Below are 13,815 nucleotides of genomic sequence, written 5' to 3'. Positions count from 1 at the left end.
AAAATCATAACTTTTATGCTATTCACGGAATTTAAATAGTGTTTTCGGGAAGTTTGTTCAAAATTGAATGTTCTATAACATTGTCTAACGACATAACACTCTACATCTACTCGGTATATTCATAATTTTTTTTTTGAAGTAAAACTTCTTTAGGCGCGACATGGGTGTAAAAACTTCTTTAGGCGCGACATGGGTTAGTAGTATAATTCGTGAGTTAATAAAAATGTCAGGATCGGAAGAATATTTTATCCCGTCCCCCATAAATAATTGTAGTGCAAATGATCGCAAATAAATAATGAAACCAAGGAAAAATCTGCGCTGCGTAAGAAATGATAGCTTTGGCCATGTATGTTTTGTGTGTGATCGACTTTGGCTTCAAAGTGACTTAGAAATATCAAATGATGCTCAAAAAACAAATTCTAATAATGTTTTTTGAATATTGATTTAAATAATCAGGTTGGATGTCAAACTTGTCGAAAGATATTAAGTTCGGGTAAAATTCCCACTTTGTGTAAGATACCAAATTATCTACCTAAACTAGATACTGTATCTGAATGGTTAATTTCACCTAGGTTGTGTTTCATGCAAATTAGGAATGTTTGGCCAAATTATAAATGTGCCTGTTGACATTAATAATATGGTTAATTTATTACCTCGTAATATTGATGATAATCATTGCATTAACGTTCACATAAAAAAGCAAATGATTCATAGATCAAGCTATGTGCAGGGCTCGATAAATAAAACAAATATAAAAGTATGGCTTCAATTTGTTAGGCAAGACGGATATTACAGCTGTTCAAGGAATGAGATTATATCGTCAGCGAAAAAGTAAAAAAATACAAACAGTAAATGAATGTATGTTAATTTTAATTACATGAAGTTCTTCGAACACAATTGTTACAGGATGAGTTAATTTGCAAAAACAATATTTGTTTAGGCGTTTTTTTAACATAATCCACTGTGTGAATGAATATTATAGAATTTATTAATCAGCTATTACTTTAAAACGATCATGTCATATTTCAAGTACCACTTTGATTACATTATTGTTCACAATCATAAATATATAATTTATAATTTATCATTATATAAATGTGTATAATGATTGACGACACTAATAAATGTGTGCATCACGAGTGTTACCATATTACTAATAAACATTATTCAAAATTTTTATATGATGTATTTATTTTTACTCAACTTAAATTTGCTACTTCATACAGTAGCAAATAAGTTTTACTTCAATCGCGTGTGATCCTTACGCGCACTCTTTTTTTTATTTCTCTTTATTGAATTACAAACGGTCTTTACAAAAAGGAAGACATTCAGTAATTTCGATGATAAATGAAATATTAAACCTAGATCTAAAAGGTTACTCAGTAGTAAACCTTTTCAATTTTGATATATGGAATTTAAAAATTGAAAATACAATGATTATATACACGTAGATACTCATAATTTGCACACAAAAATGAAAAATATTCTCGACAGTTTTTGGAAAACTTGAACCGTTTTCTATTGTTTTAATAATAGTTTTATTATTTAATTATCATGTTTTATGGTACAGACGACCTTGTCACGCCAGTAGGTTCATTTTTTACGACCAGGTGTTTAAGAGAAATGTGTTTTGTTTTGTTTGAAGAGAAAGAGTCACAAGAGTTTTATGATAAATGCGAAATGCGAGTAAATAACCTGTTTGTTCTCTTTCCGTATAATGATGCCTACTTTACTTGCACACTTTCCAACTCCGACGAATTGCATTATTATTACTAACATATTACTATTTTCTCGTATTATAATAATTGGACACATGTATACATTCTAGGGTCTTCTCGTATTAGAAAATGTCGTGGATTATTTAATTTTGTAAAAATTTTCCAAATACTTCGTTTATATTACTTGAGTAATTTAGAAGTTACAAGAGATATAACAAATAAATGCACTCTTGCTTATACTACTGATTTGTGACTACTTTTCCAAAATTCGAGTATCATTTAAGAGTATACCGAGTTGTTCAAGTGATTTTTGTTGTTAGACAACATTGTACACTAAATTTTATACAAATTTGCCAATTTAGTTTGATCGAATAATTTAGGAGTTACAAGAGATATAAATAAATGCACTTTTGTCGTTAATATCGAATTTAAATTGCTTACTTGCCAAATCAAGTGGGAGGTTTCATAATATTAACTTCCCGTAGGGTAAGTTATTGTAATGGGCCGAAAATCGAAATTGAAAATTTTTACATATCTCGACGTTTTGAAGGTTTCTGAACGTTTTGGCATACCTCAGAAAAAAATGGATGTGTGTGTGTGTGTATGTATGTATGGATACAAATTTCCAGTCACGTTTTCGGGCGCACGGATCAACCGATTTGAATGATTCAAAAAACATTCGATTCCTATTGATAGGTAAAAGAGCTGATTAGTTTTTGGCGAAGGCAGGCCCAACCGTTTCGGAGATACGGAGCAGAGTGCAGAAAATAGAAATCGAGTTTTTGAGAGAACGGAGTATCCGATTTGAATGATCTAAAAACATTCAATTAGTAATGATTGGGAGAAGCGTCTATTTGGCAAAGGCAGGCCCAGCCATTTCGAAGATACGGAGCTAAATATGTAGGAAATGGCAGTTTTTGAGAGAACTAAGCGTCCGATTTAAATGATTCAAAGAACTTTCTGCTTGTCTTAACAAAATAATTGATCTTAGAAAAAAAAAATTGTATGATTTTTTTTTTTTTGGTTTTTCTTGTATATCGAAAATAATTCAGATTTTATTTTTATTCTGACTAAAGTTCTAATATAACTTAAACAAATAATTTTAAATTTGCAATTCAGTTTATATAATTCTTATAAATATTAGACAATGTTACAATATTTATAATAATCTATTTAAAAACATTCAGTATTCCTCGAACATTTCGTTACGATACGGGAAGTTTCAGCAATTTGCCTTAAGGCACGATGCCACCCACCCCACTAGTTATAATTATTTTTAAATAAGATTTTACCTTAATACTTAATTATATTAAGATAAAATAATTTGCTTTGATATGCCAAATATAAAAGAATTCTAAAAAATTATTCTTAAGAAAGCAATCTTATCTCATACTTGCAAAGAGAAATTAATCTAAAAAATTTACCCAAGTGCATTTTTTGCAATGATATATTTTTTATATAATTTTTTAAACTCGTATTAAGATAATTAGCTAAGATAGGAGCCAGATGAATAAATTGAGGTAAATTATCCAATCTTTAAAATCAAGGGAGCAACCTTATCCAAGTTTGTCATAATGAATATTATCACAATTTATAAACAAAATATAAGATTAATATAATTTCTTTATAAATATATTTCTCTTATATTTTTTTACTACTTGTAGTAAGATAACAGAGCAATTTTAGCAAAATGATTTAACCAAGAAAAATTAATTTTAATTTTATTTGAAATTAATAGATCAATCCTTTGTTTGTATAAGATTTGTTTGTCATGTATGAAAATGTTAGGGAAAAATATATAAACTCAAAATGTATAACAGTTGTTTTCTGCTGGATATCTTATATTTCTTTTACCAAATCTTTAAGATAAGGTTTTACAAAATTAAACTGACATCTCGACTGACCCACTTCATAAACTTCTTCTCGAATTTCAACAAACCAAAACCTGATTTGCAACATTTCGTACCTCAGAAGAAAGTTGTTGTCTTGATGATGGGCATCGTCTTTCCTTCTTTAATTTTATCAAGTGATTTATGGCAAAAACGAAGAATTTTGAGAAATCTTTTGGAATATGATAAGATTAATATTTATATTATTATTATTATCGATTTAATTATTTATCGATGGTCGAGTTGAAGGTATCAGGCGCGAATATGAAAGTTCTTGAGAATTTTTGCCACGGGCGATCGAAAGTGAAATTATTATTCTGATTTGAATAAATAAATATATAAATATATATATGTGTATATATATATATATATATATATATATATAAAACATAAATGCAATTTTTACCTAATACCTACCGAAATACGTATCTCAATCCTAAGAAAATGCCAATATATTTGCCTCGGATCGATCTGTTTTTTTCTCGAAGACAATTTTACATGACGTACAATTTAATCTTAATAAACTATATTTATTGAGTACTAAGATAAGAGAGTAATCTTATCTTATTACTATTTATTACATAATAAAACAGGTTAGCCAACACAGAAATTCCCCGACGTTTTGAACAAACATTTATTTCTGTACAAAAGCTAAAGTCAGATGTGAATAATAATAATTTAAACAAACAATTTACGTCTTAAGAGACTTCAATAAGAAGATTCTGACATAATTCTATGTCTCGTAATTCTATAGAAAAAAATTATTTATTTTGGAGGTCGCACTGAAACAATATTGGATTTATGGATTCGTATTATTATATTATGCAAAGGCAAATATTGTAATAAATACGTTTTTGAATTATATAATTGGACATTGAAATGTAATGTCGAACATAGGTAATAAAATAGTGATTTGAACATATCTTATGTATATTACATAAATTTATACTTAATTTATATATTTGTTTGGGTATTCATTTATTTATTCACTCATTAACTTCTCGTAGGGCAGTTATAGTAATGGGCCAAAAATCGAAAATGAATTTTTTGCATTTCTCGACGTTTTGAAGATTTCTGAACATTTTGGCATACCTTAGAAAAATTGATGTATGTGTGTGTGTCTGTGCGGATACAAATTTTCGTCGACGATTTCGGGAACACGGATCAACCGATATTGTGAAAAAACTATTGAAAAATGTGAAAATGTGAAAATGCCATCAAGCTAATCACAGTATAAGTGAAAATGTCGCACAAAATTATTTGCAAATGCGTTTAGACTATGACTATACGGCAGCACTTTTTCAATTTTGTGTAAATTAGGCAACTATTTTTTTTAAATTGAATTCGAAATGAAATGGCATATGACATTTTCACTTATACTGTGCTTAGCTTGGCGGCATTTTCACATTTTTCAACAAAAAATAGTTTTCACAAAATGTGGGAAAAGTGCTCCAGTACATAAACAGTCTAAACGCACTTGGGTAAACATTTGTACCAGAGTGGCGCTTAGACTGTGCTTAGCCTGGGTGATTTTTTGAATATTTAATCCAAAATTACAAAAATATTTTATGGACAATAAAAAATGCTGTAATATTTTTTATCTTCAAAAGCAATTGTTATGTCAATACGAGCAGAAAGTTTTTTAGATCATTCAAATAGGACGCTTAGTTCACTCAAAAACTGTCGTTTTTTGTACATTTAGCTCTGTATCTTCGAAATGGCGGGACCTGTCTTTGCCAAAAACTAATGACCTCTTCTCCCAATCATTACAAATTGAATGTTTTTAGATCATTCAAATTTTTAGATCCTCCGTTCTTTCAAAATCTCGATTTCTATTTTCTGCACTCTTTGCTCTTTATCTCCGTAACGGCTGGACCTGCTTTTGCCAAAAACTAATCAGCACATCTCCCAATCAATAGGGATCGAATGTTTTTTAAACCATTCAAATCGGTTGATCCGTGCGCCCGAAAACGTGAACGAAAACACACACACACATCCATTTTTTCTTAGGTATGCTAAAATGTTCAGAAATCTTCAAAACGTAAAAAAATGTAAAAAATTTCAACGTTGATTTTTGGACGATTACAATAACTTTCCCTACGGGTTGTTAAAAAATAAGTCAATAGGTTTTGCAGATAAAATAGCTCTCTTATCTTATAAATCTAATTTCACAATATCTCCTATTAAACTTTATTATCTAAATCTTGTTTTATATTTTGTCAGTCCAACCTGCACCATGGACCTCTCTCGTCCGATGAGCCTTGTGGTCACCATCCTCTTAGTCACCACAACCATGACGACAGCCTCGGACATCCTGATGGTCACCATGGGCGGCACAAAGTCACACAAAATTCCCTTCTGGGAACTGGCCAGGGGCCTCATACCCAGGTAAAAGATAATAGACAATTGGATAAAGGATTACTAATTTTACCACTGATAATCATATAATTACTACTGATTATTCTTCTGGTTCTTCAGGGGTCACAATGTGACCTTACTGAGTGCCTTTCCTCCGACTGGTGACAATGCCCCTGCCGGTCTGCACGAGATCACACCAGCCGGACTGGTGTTCTACGTGAAGAACTACACCGATTGGGACCTGGTCGGCGCCAGGATGAGAGGAGAGGAACCCGTTTCGGCTTGGGACATCATGAGATACGGTTTCGAGGTAAGGGAGAATGAATACCCAGGCTAATATTTATGGTCGTTGCATTTGTTTTTCAACACAACAGATTTTATATACTCACTAGCTGACCCGGCAAACGTTGTTTTGCTAAGTAAGGTATATTCTAAACAATTTCTACAGAATCAAAAATATTAATACTTTAAGTGCATAAATTATTATTGGCTCTTAAACAGAAAATCAGAATTATCAACTTACAACAAATTACTTATATATAAGGCTGTGATCAAACCCGTGTGGACCTACGGATTACAACTTTGGGGTACTGCTAAAAAGAGCAATTTAAACATAATACAACGAGCACAAAACAAATTCCTGCGGCAAATATTAAACGCTCCTCACTACACGCCAACATGGATTCTCCACAAAGACACGGGTATACCTACAATTCAAGAACATATATCAATGTTTGCCTGTAATTATAAGAATAGAATTGACGCACATCCAAACCAACTAGCATGCAACTTATACCAGGAAGGCCAGCCGACCAGGCTCAAAAGGAAAATACCTCGAGATTTATTATAGTTTATTTTTATATTTATATTTTTTTTTCTCTATATTTGTCTTTAGTTTTTTCTTTTTTATATATTAACTATAGTAGATACACCACTGGGAGTATGTACTAATTTGTAAACAACCAATTGTAAACACTTGTCAGCATTCTCTGCTAAATATAATTATTTTTATAGATTGCAGAATAAAAATAAATAAAAAAAAAAAAAAAAAAAAAAAAGTGCATAAGGATGTGTTGTTTGAATACTGTATACAATGAGGTATTATAAAAACAATAAACCCCATTAGTTTGTCTATATTTTGTCAAAATAATCCAAATGCAAGTTTTATACACTTTCTATAGAAAACATGGTATACTCCAACCCAAGTCTTTTTTGGTCTTTCAACTTATTGATTACGTTTCAATTTTTTCAGATTCTTTTTGGATTCTGGGTTTTGAGTATAATTGTAAATAATACTACTGAGCTTATAAAAAAATTTCAATTTTGAAAAGTTTCAAGTAACATTCGATGAATTAAAGTAAATTTAATAAAAAGTATATATGTAGAGCATACCCGCGAGGCACAAAGTTCCAATTTGAGTTTGTGTAAATATAAATTATATTATGAAAACCAGAACAATTACATCACAACAAATAACACATTTCAAACGAACAATTATCTACTTTATCATTGTTGAAATGTCCTTTTTTGCTATTTTTCAAAAATTTAAGAACGGCTAAGGGCAAATGGGTTTAATGTCTTACTTTAATTTTAAAGGTATTTTACAAAATAATTACATTTTTACTTAATGCCAAAAAACTACCAACGGGAAAAGATACTTTTATTATGGATTTTCAAAGATTACCATTCATCTCCCGCTAGCAAAGTCATAAGAATTAAGATTGTAGCTGGTTATACATCTTTTTTCCTCTACTTTCAAATATTGTTGTTGAACGATGCTTAACTTTACTGATTTTTGACACATCGGTGGTGGACCTTTTTAACCCCGGACCTTCATATATTACTATCTATTCTCGATAAATTCTGGAAAATTATAACTGGGAAAATGTTATTCGACAAAATGTTCCTTTGATCGATACCAAATTTAGGTTCTGAATTTAAATAACATAAATAAAAAATAATATAATCTAGAAAAATTTTAATAAATACTAATCAGTATATAATTATACAAATGAGATCTTTCGGAGCACCGTGTTTGAGAAAAATATGATTTGCAAAAAAAAGAGTGCTACAAGGCTAAAAAGGGCATTTTCATATTAACATTTAAAAAAAAGTTGATATTTTGAGTTTGTAGTAACACTCGCGGCTCTTTTACATGATTTTACTGAATTGCAAATTTATAGCTGTTTTTGTAAGAAACATACGTGATTTTATATTTTTATAATTTAGTATACATATTAAGAAATAACATATTAAAATTTTGTAACTCCAGTATAACGTTTTATATTTTTAAATATTTTTCAAAATACTTATCAAACCGTGGACTTGCAACTATTGGAAACAAGATATGCAAGAATGCATTTGTTTACAAAATTGCACATTTATTGCTTTTTTTTGTTAGGAACATATGTGATTTTATATTTTTATAATTGAGTACATATATTAGGTAATACCATACTAAAATTTCATAGCTCTAGTATAATATTCTATATTTTTAAAACATTTTTCAAAAGAACTTCTCATATCATATCCAACCTTCGATTCGCAACTAATAAAAATAGAGTATGCAAGTGTGCATTGCAATTATTTTTTAGTTTCTTCTATTAGAAACATATTTGATTTTATATTTTTATAATTCAGTACACATATTAAGAAATAACATACTATAATTTCATAACTGTATTACAACGCTTTATATTTTTAAAATATATTTTAAACCGTCAAAACGTTTTTGTATATAAATTAGACTACAAATAAAACTACTTACTACCATTTAATCATAATTAAATAATATTCACGTAAAACATCCTATTAAACGCAATTGAACATCATCTGTCAAAAATGTTTGACATTTGACGTATTAGCTACCGTCCTTGTTTTATTGAAATTACGCTCTTACAAAAATGTTCAAATTACAAATGTAAAGTTTCTACGCGATTTTGAAATAATATCTCACCTTTCCGACAACCTACAGATTAGCACGAATGTTTCAAGACTAAGACAGGCCAAATCGGTTTAGTCGTTTTCGAGTTTTAGTGAATCATTTTATCGAGAGCTCCGTTTTTATATATAAGAAGATGTACACGTATATATTAATATTTTTATTATTTTTTAGTCCTGCGATGCGATGTTCAACGATGCAGAGACTCACACTTTGCTTCGACAAAGTTTCGACCTTTTAATTCTGGATGGAGCCTTTCCGGAGTGCGCCCTGGGGCTTGCCCATCATTATGGAGCCCCATTTATGTACCTGAACACTGTCGGATTCTATATGGGTAAATAGAAATTATATATCATTATTTATGCCCATTGCATATAGTACAAAGCTGTTACTAGATGTAATTGATAAATGCATTTATTTGTTATATCTCTTGTAACTCTTCAAGCGTTTGTCTAATGCGCATGAAATATTCTGCAAAATTGATACAAAATTAATTTGTCTATCAAGATCTATGCTATTAAGGTGATGTGCTTTACCAAAATTTTTGTGCCAAAAGTACCTTCATGTATTAAACAATTAATTACTACTAAGGTTTTCTTTCTAAATTGTCATTATTTATTGAAATGATATATAGTTGTTAGTAGTAGGTAGGGGTTGGGGTCCTGAGTTGGTAGATCCACAATCCAGTTTAGTGGTAACTACGGTAGATTCTGTATCTAATAGGGTGATAAGTCCGTCCAACCCTTTCCTGGTGCCTAGGGTCGAGCAGTAGGAATAAGTTTGAGTTACTGGTTTGATAAATAGGTCTCTTCAGAGTAGTGAGCCCTTTCAGAAAGATATTAGCTGAAAGAGATAGACTTCTGGCTTCCAATATAAAATCCACTTGTAGTATTATACACTGTATTTATTTCTTATAATTAACAGACATAATCTTCACTTAAGATATTCTAAGACTACTCTCAAGACATCATCACTTGGCTAGACTCTTTCCTAAGACATCACTGATTTTGATAGACGATCACTACTCTATTTATTCAGTATAGGACGTGACATATGTGCACTTCCGCATTCGTGCGCTGACCTTGTACTTTGGTTATTTATTAAAACCACACTAAATGCATTATTACACAATATTATATTATTTTTTTTCCCCAGGTTCACTATCTCTGGCAGGAAATCCTGCACCTTCATCAGTGACTCCTTTCTTAGGCAGGGCCTTCACAGACGACATGAACATCTTCGACAGGGCCCTCAACACTGGATGGTACATTGGGATGTATGCTGCTCATTATGTACTTAATAGGTAAAATAAAAATGAAAACTAGTGGTGCATGGCATCGTGCCTTGAGGCAAATTGCTAGAACTTCCCGTACCGTAATGAAATATTCGAGACATTTTGAACGTGGTATTACAAATACTGTAACTTTCATTATTTTTAGTTATCTTGTTATATCTGAGCAAATCTAAATATAATTCCTAAATCAATTTATCTCCAGAACAATAACAATCGTCATTTCATTTCGAATTCAATTTCAAAAAAAAAATAGTTGCCTAATTTGCACAAAATTGATAAAGTGCTCCCGTATAGTCACAGCCTAAACGCATTTGCAAATAATTCTGTGCAACGTTTTCACTTATACTGTGCTTAGCTTGGCGGCATTTTCACATTTTTCAATAGTTTTCTCACAAAATTGGAAAAGTGCTCCAGTACCTAAACAGTCTAAACGCACTCGGATAAACATTTGTACCAGAGTGGCGCTTAGACTGTGCTTAGCCTGGGTCATTTTTTTAATTTTTAATCCAAAATTATAAAAATATTTTATGGAAAATAAAAAAAAAGATGTAATAATGTTTTATCCTCAAAAGCAATTGTTTTGCCAATACAAGCAGAAAGTTTTTTAGATCAACGCTTTTTTGCACATTTAGCTCTGTATCTTCGAAATGGCGGGACCTGCCTTTTCCAATTTTCCCTGATTCAAATTTCATTTGTTAGTAGAATTTCTTTTCTCTTAAAGTTTCTTAAAACTCCTTTATCATTTTACAAATCTTCAGGTTGCTCGTCAGTAGAGTCCATTTTGCCTAATATTTTAATTTGCTCTTGTGTAGAGTCCTTTTGTCCTAATATTTTTATTTGCTCATCAGTAGAGTCCCTTTTGTCCTAATATTTTCATTTGCTCGTCAGTAGTGTTCCATTTTGCCTAATATTTTAATTCGCTTGTCAGTAGAGTCCCTTGTTCTTACAATTTTTATTTGCTTGTCAGTAGAGTCCCTTTTTCCTAATATTTTTATTTGCTCGTCAGTAGAGTCTCTTTTTTCTAATATTTTAATTTGCTTTTCCAATTTTGTGAAAATGCCGCCAAGTTAAGCACAGTATAAGTGAAAATGTCGCACAGAATTATTCGCAAATGCGTTTAGACTGTGACTATACGGGAGCACTTTTTCAATTTTGTGCAATTTTAGGCAACTATTTTTTTTTGAAATTGAATTCGTTAATGTTCTGGAGATAAATTGATTTAAGATTTACATTTGATTTGCTCAGATATAACAAACAAGATAGCAAAAATAATGAAACAATTACAGTATTTGTAATAATATATTTGAAAACGTTTAAAATTTATCGAATATTTCATTACAGTACGGGAAGTTCCATCAATTTGCCTTAGGGCACGATGCCATACACCACTAGTTTGTTATTAAATTTTCCATATACACTTTTTGCATACAACAAATAGTTTAATAGTTAACAATGATCTCCAGAACATTCTATCATCTTTTCTATTTTTTCTTCCAGATTCTGGTTACAGAGTGTCCTCAGGAAGCACCTTGGTGAAGGAGTCCCCTTTGTCTACGATCTGTCCAGGAATGTCAGTTTATCCTTCAGAATGGACATCATACAGTTTCCTATCCGAGACCATATTTGCCAAATGTTGCAGAAATTGCTTGCATACATTGTAAACCTGCCAGGCCATTGCCTCAGGTAAAGGATAAATGATAAAAAAAATTAATACATAAATAATATTGAATAAATCTATCTTATATATAAAAATGAATCGCAAAATGTGTTGGTAAGCGCATAAGTCAACAACGCCTGGACCGATTTGGCCAATTTTTTATTTAAAATATTCGTTGATGTCTAAGAATGGTTCTTACGGCGAGAAAAAATCGAATAATTTCCGGGAAAACCCTAAAAACAGCTCTTTTGTTTTTCACGTACAAACGTTTTCTAACTAAAACGTAGAATCAATTTGAGCTTTATTGCTATTATATGAAGTTCATATTAAATTACAAGCACTCACTGTATACTCCTTCTAAACGATTATTCGGACTTTGTTAAATCTTTCTGAAGTTTGTTACAGAAATTTTCCAGAATGTATGTGATTATAAAATACTGGGATGTATGTGCAATATTGTAGAAATTAATGGAAAAAAATGCAAAAAACGACATGTCATTATTTGCATTGAAAACAAATGAAAACTATCATCTGCCAAATATTACAATTCACTCATGAACCTAGACAATATTAGAATATGTATAATAAATTTGATTGTGAATAAGAAAAATGAAATGTTTACACTATTATTACCAAAAAGCAGCTAAGATGTGCCAGAAATTAAAATAATATAAAATACAGTATACGTATGGCAGATTGAATGATACACATGAACACATACAATGAACAAAATCAAATAACACAGCATTTCTAGTATCACAATATTGTTGTTTGCTTTATTAAGATACTTTATGAAGAACTAGAACTATAATATTAAAAATATAACCAAATTTTGCATTATAAAAAGTTTTATCTATGTGTAATTAAAAGTTTTTACTGGGTATATAATATTATACAAATGAGTTTTCATTTTATATTTCTTTGAGTAACTTAAAAACTTTATTATCGGTACTCTGTTTTATTAAGTTTAGAAGAAACTAGATAAAATTGATTGAAATTCTGTATAAATTGTTTTATAATCTTTCATGAAAATTATTTAAATAAAGCCATTTTAATGGCTCTTACATATTGCATAAACTTGAAATATATACATTTGGGACATTTTGTAACATTTTTTACATAACCTGAAAACTTTATTTGGGGCACTCTTTTTTATATAGCTTAGCAAAAACTGGATGAAATTTACTAAAATTCTATATAAAATGTGCGGTATACTCATATACAAAAGATTTAATTAAATTTAAGGTTTGAACTCGCCCTGAGATATTTTTTGAGTCATTTTAATACATTTTTTTAAAATAATTGAATATCTTAGCAGATACTAGATGAAATTTATTAAATTTTTATATAAACTTTCTTATATAGTTTCATATAATTTTTTAAAACAAACCTATTCTTTCCTCTTATATTGTGCAAACTTTTATTGTGTGTATTCGGTTTTCCACAAGTCTTTAAATAACTTGAAAATTTCATAAAATTTCTGCTAAACCAAAAAATACCCGAAATCAGCTCTTATTGTAATTGCTATTCAAAAAATGTTTCGATAAAATACGTATATAAAATTTTATATATTAAGTTTCAACTATTTATAACAACGAGTCGAGATAGATTTATTTCATATTTTTGTATTGGCATATTTATAACAATTTATATAACTATAAAGTAAATTTTAAATAGTTCTAGCTAAACTAACTGAAAAAAGTACTCAAAATAAAGTTTTTAAGTTATTGAAGAAAATGTAGAAAAGTGCTCTGAATGTATATATTAAAAGTTCGTACAATGAATAAGAGCAATAAAAATGGTTTTATTTAAAAAAAATTATATAGAAGTATATCAGCGATTTTATATGAGATTTTAGTAAATTTTATTTAGTTTCTGATAAAATGACTGAAAAAGATTACCCAAAATAAAGTTTCCAAGTTATTTCACAAATATTTAAAAAGTGTCCTGAACGTATA

The 13,815-nt window shown here is 29.9% G+C and overlaps 1 pseudogene; it reads left to right on the top strand.

Moving 5' to 3' along the window:
* The first annotated feature begins 5,904 nt into the window (after positions 1 to 5,904).
* Positions 5,905 to 11,883, top strand: LOC113390848 (annotated as a pseudogene).
* The last annotated feature ends 1,932 nt before the right edge of the window (positions 11,884 to 13,815 follow it).

This window comes from Ctenocephalides felis, unplaced genomic scaffold (assembly GCF_003426905.1).
Source record: "Ctenocephalides felis isolate EL2017-DRISC unplaced genomic scaffold, ASM342690v1 CF-g0.4_SCAFFOLD_03671, whole genome shotgun sequence".
NCBI lineage: Eukaryota > Metazoa > Arthropoda > Insecta > Siphonaptera > Pulicidae > Ctenocephalides > Ctenocephalides felis.
This window is presented reverse-complemented; position numbering and strand designations above follow the sequence as displayed.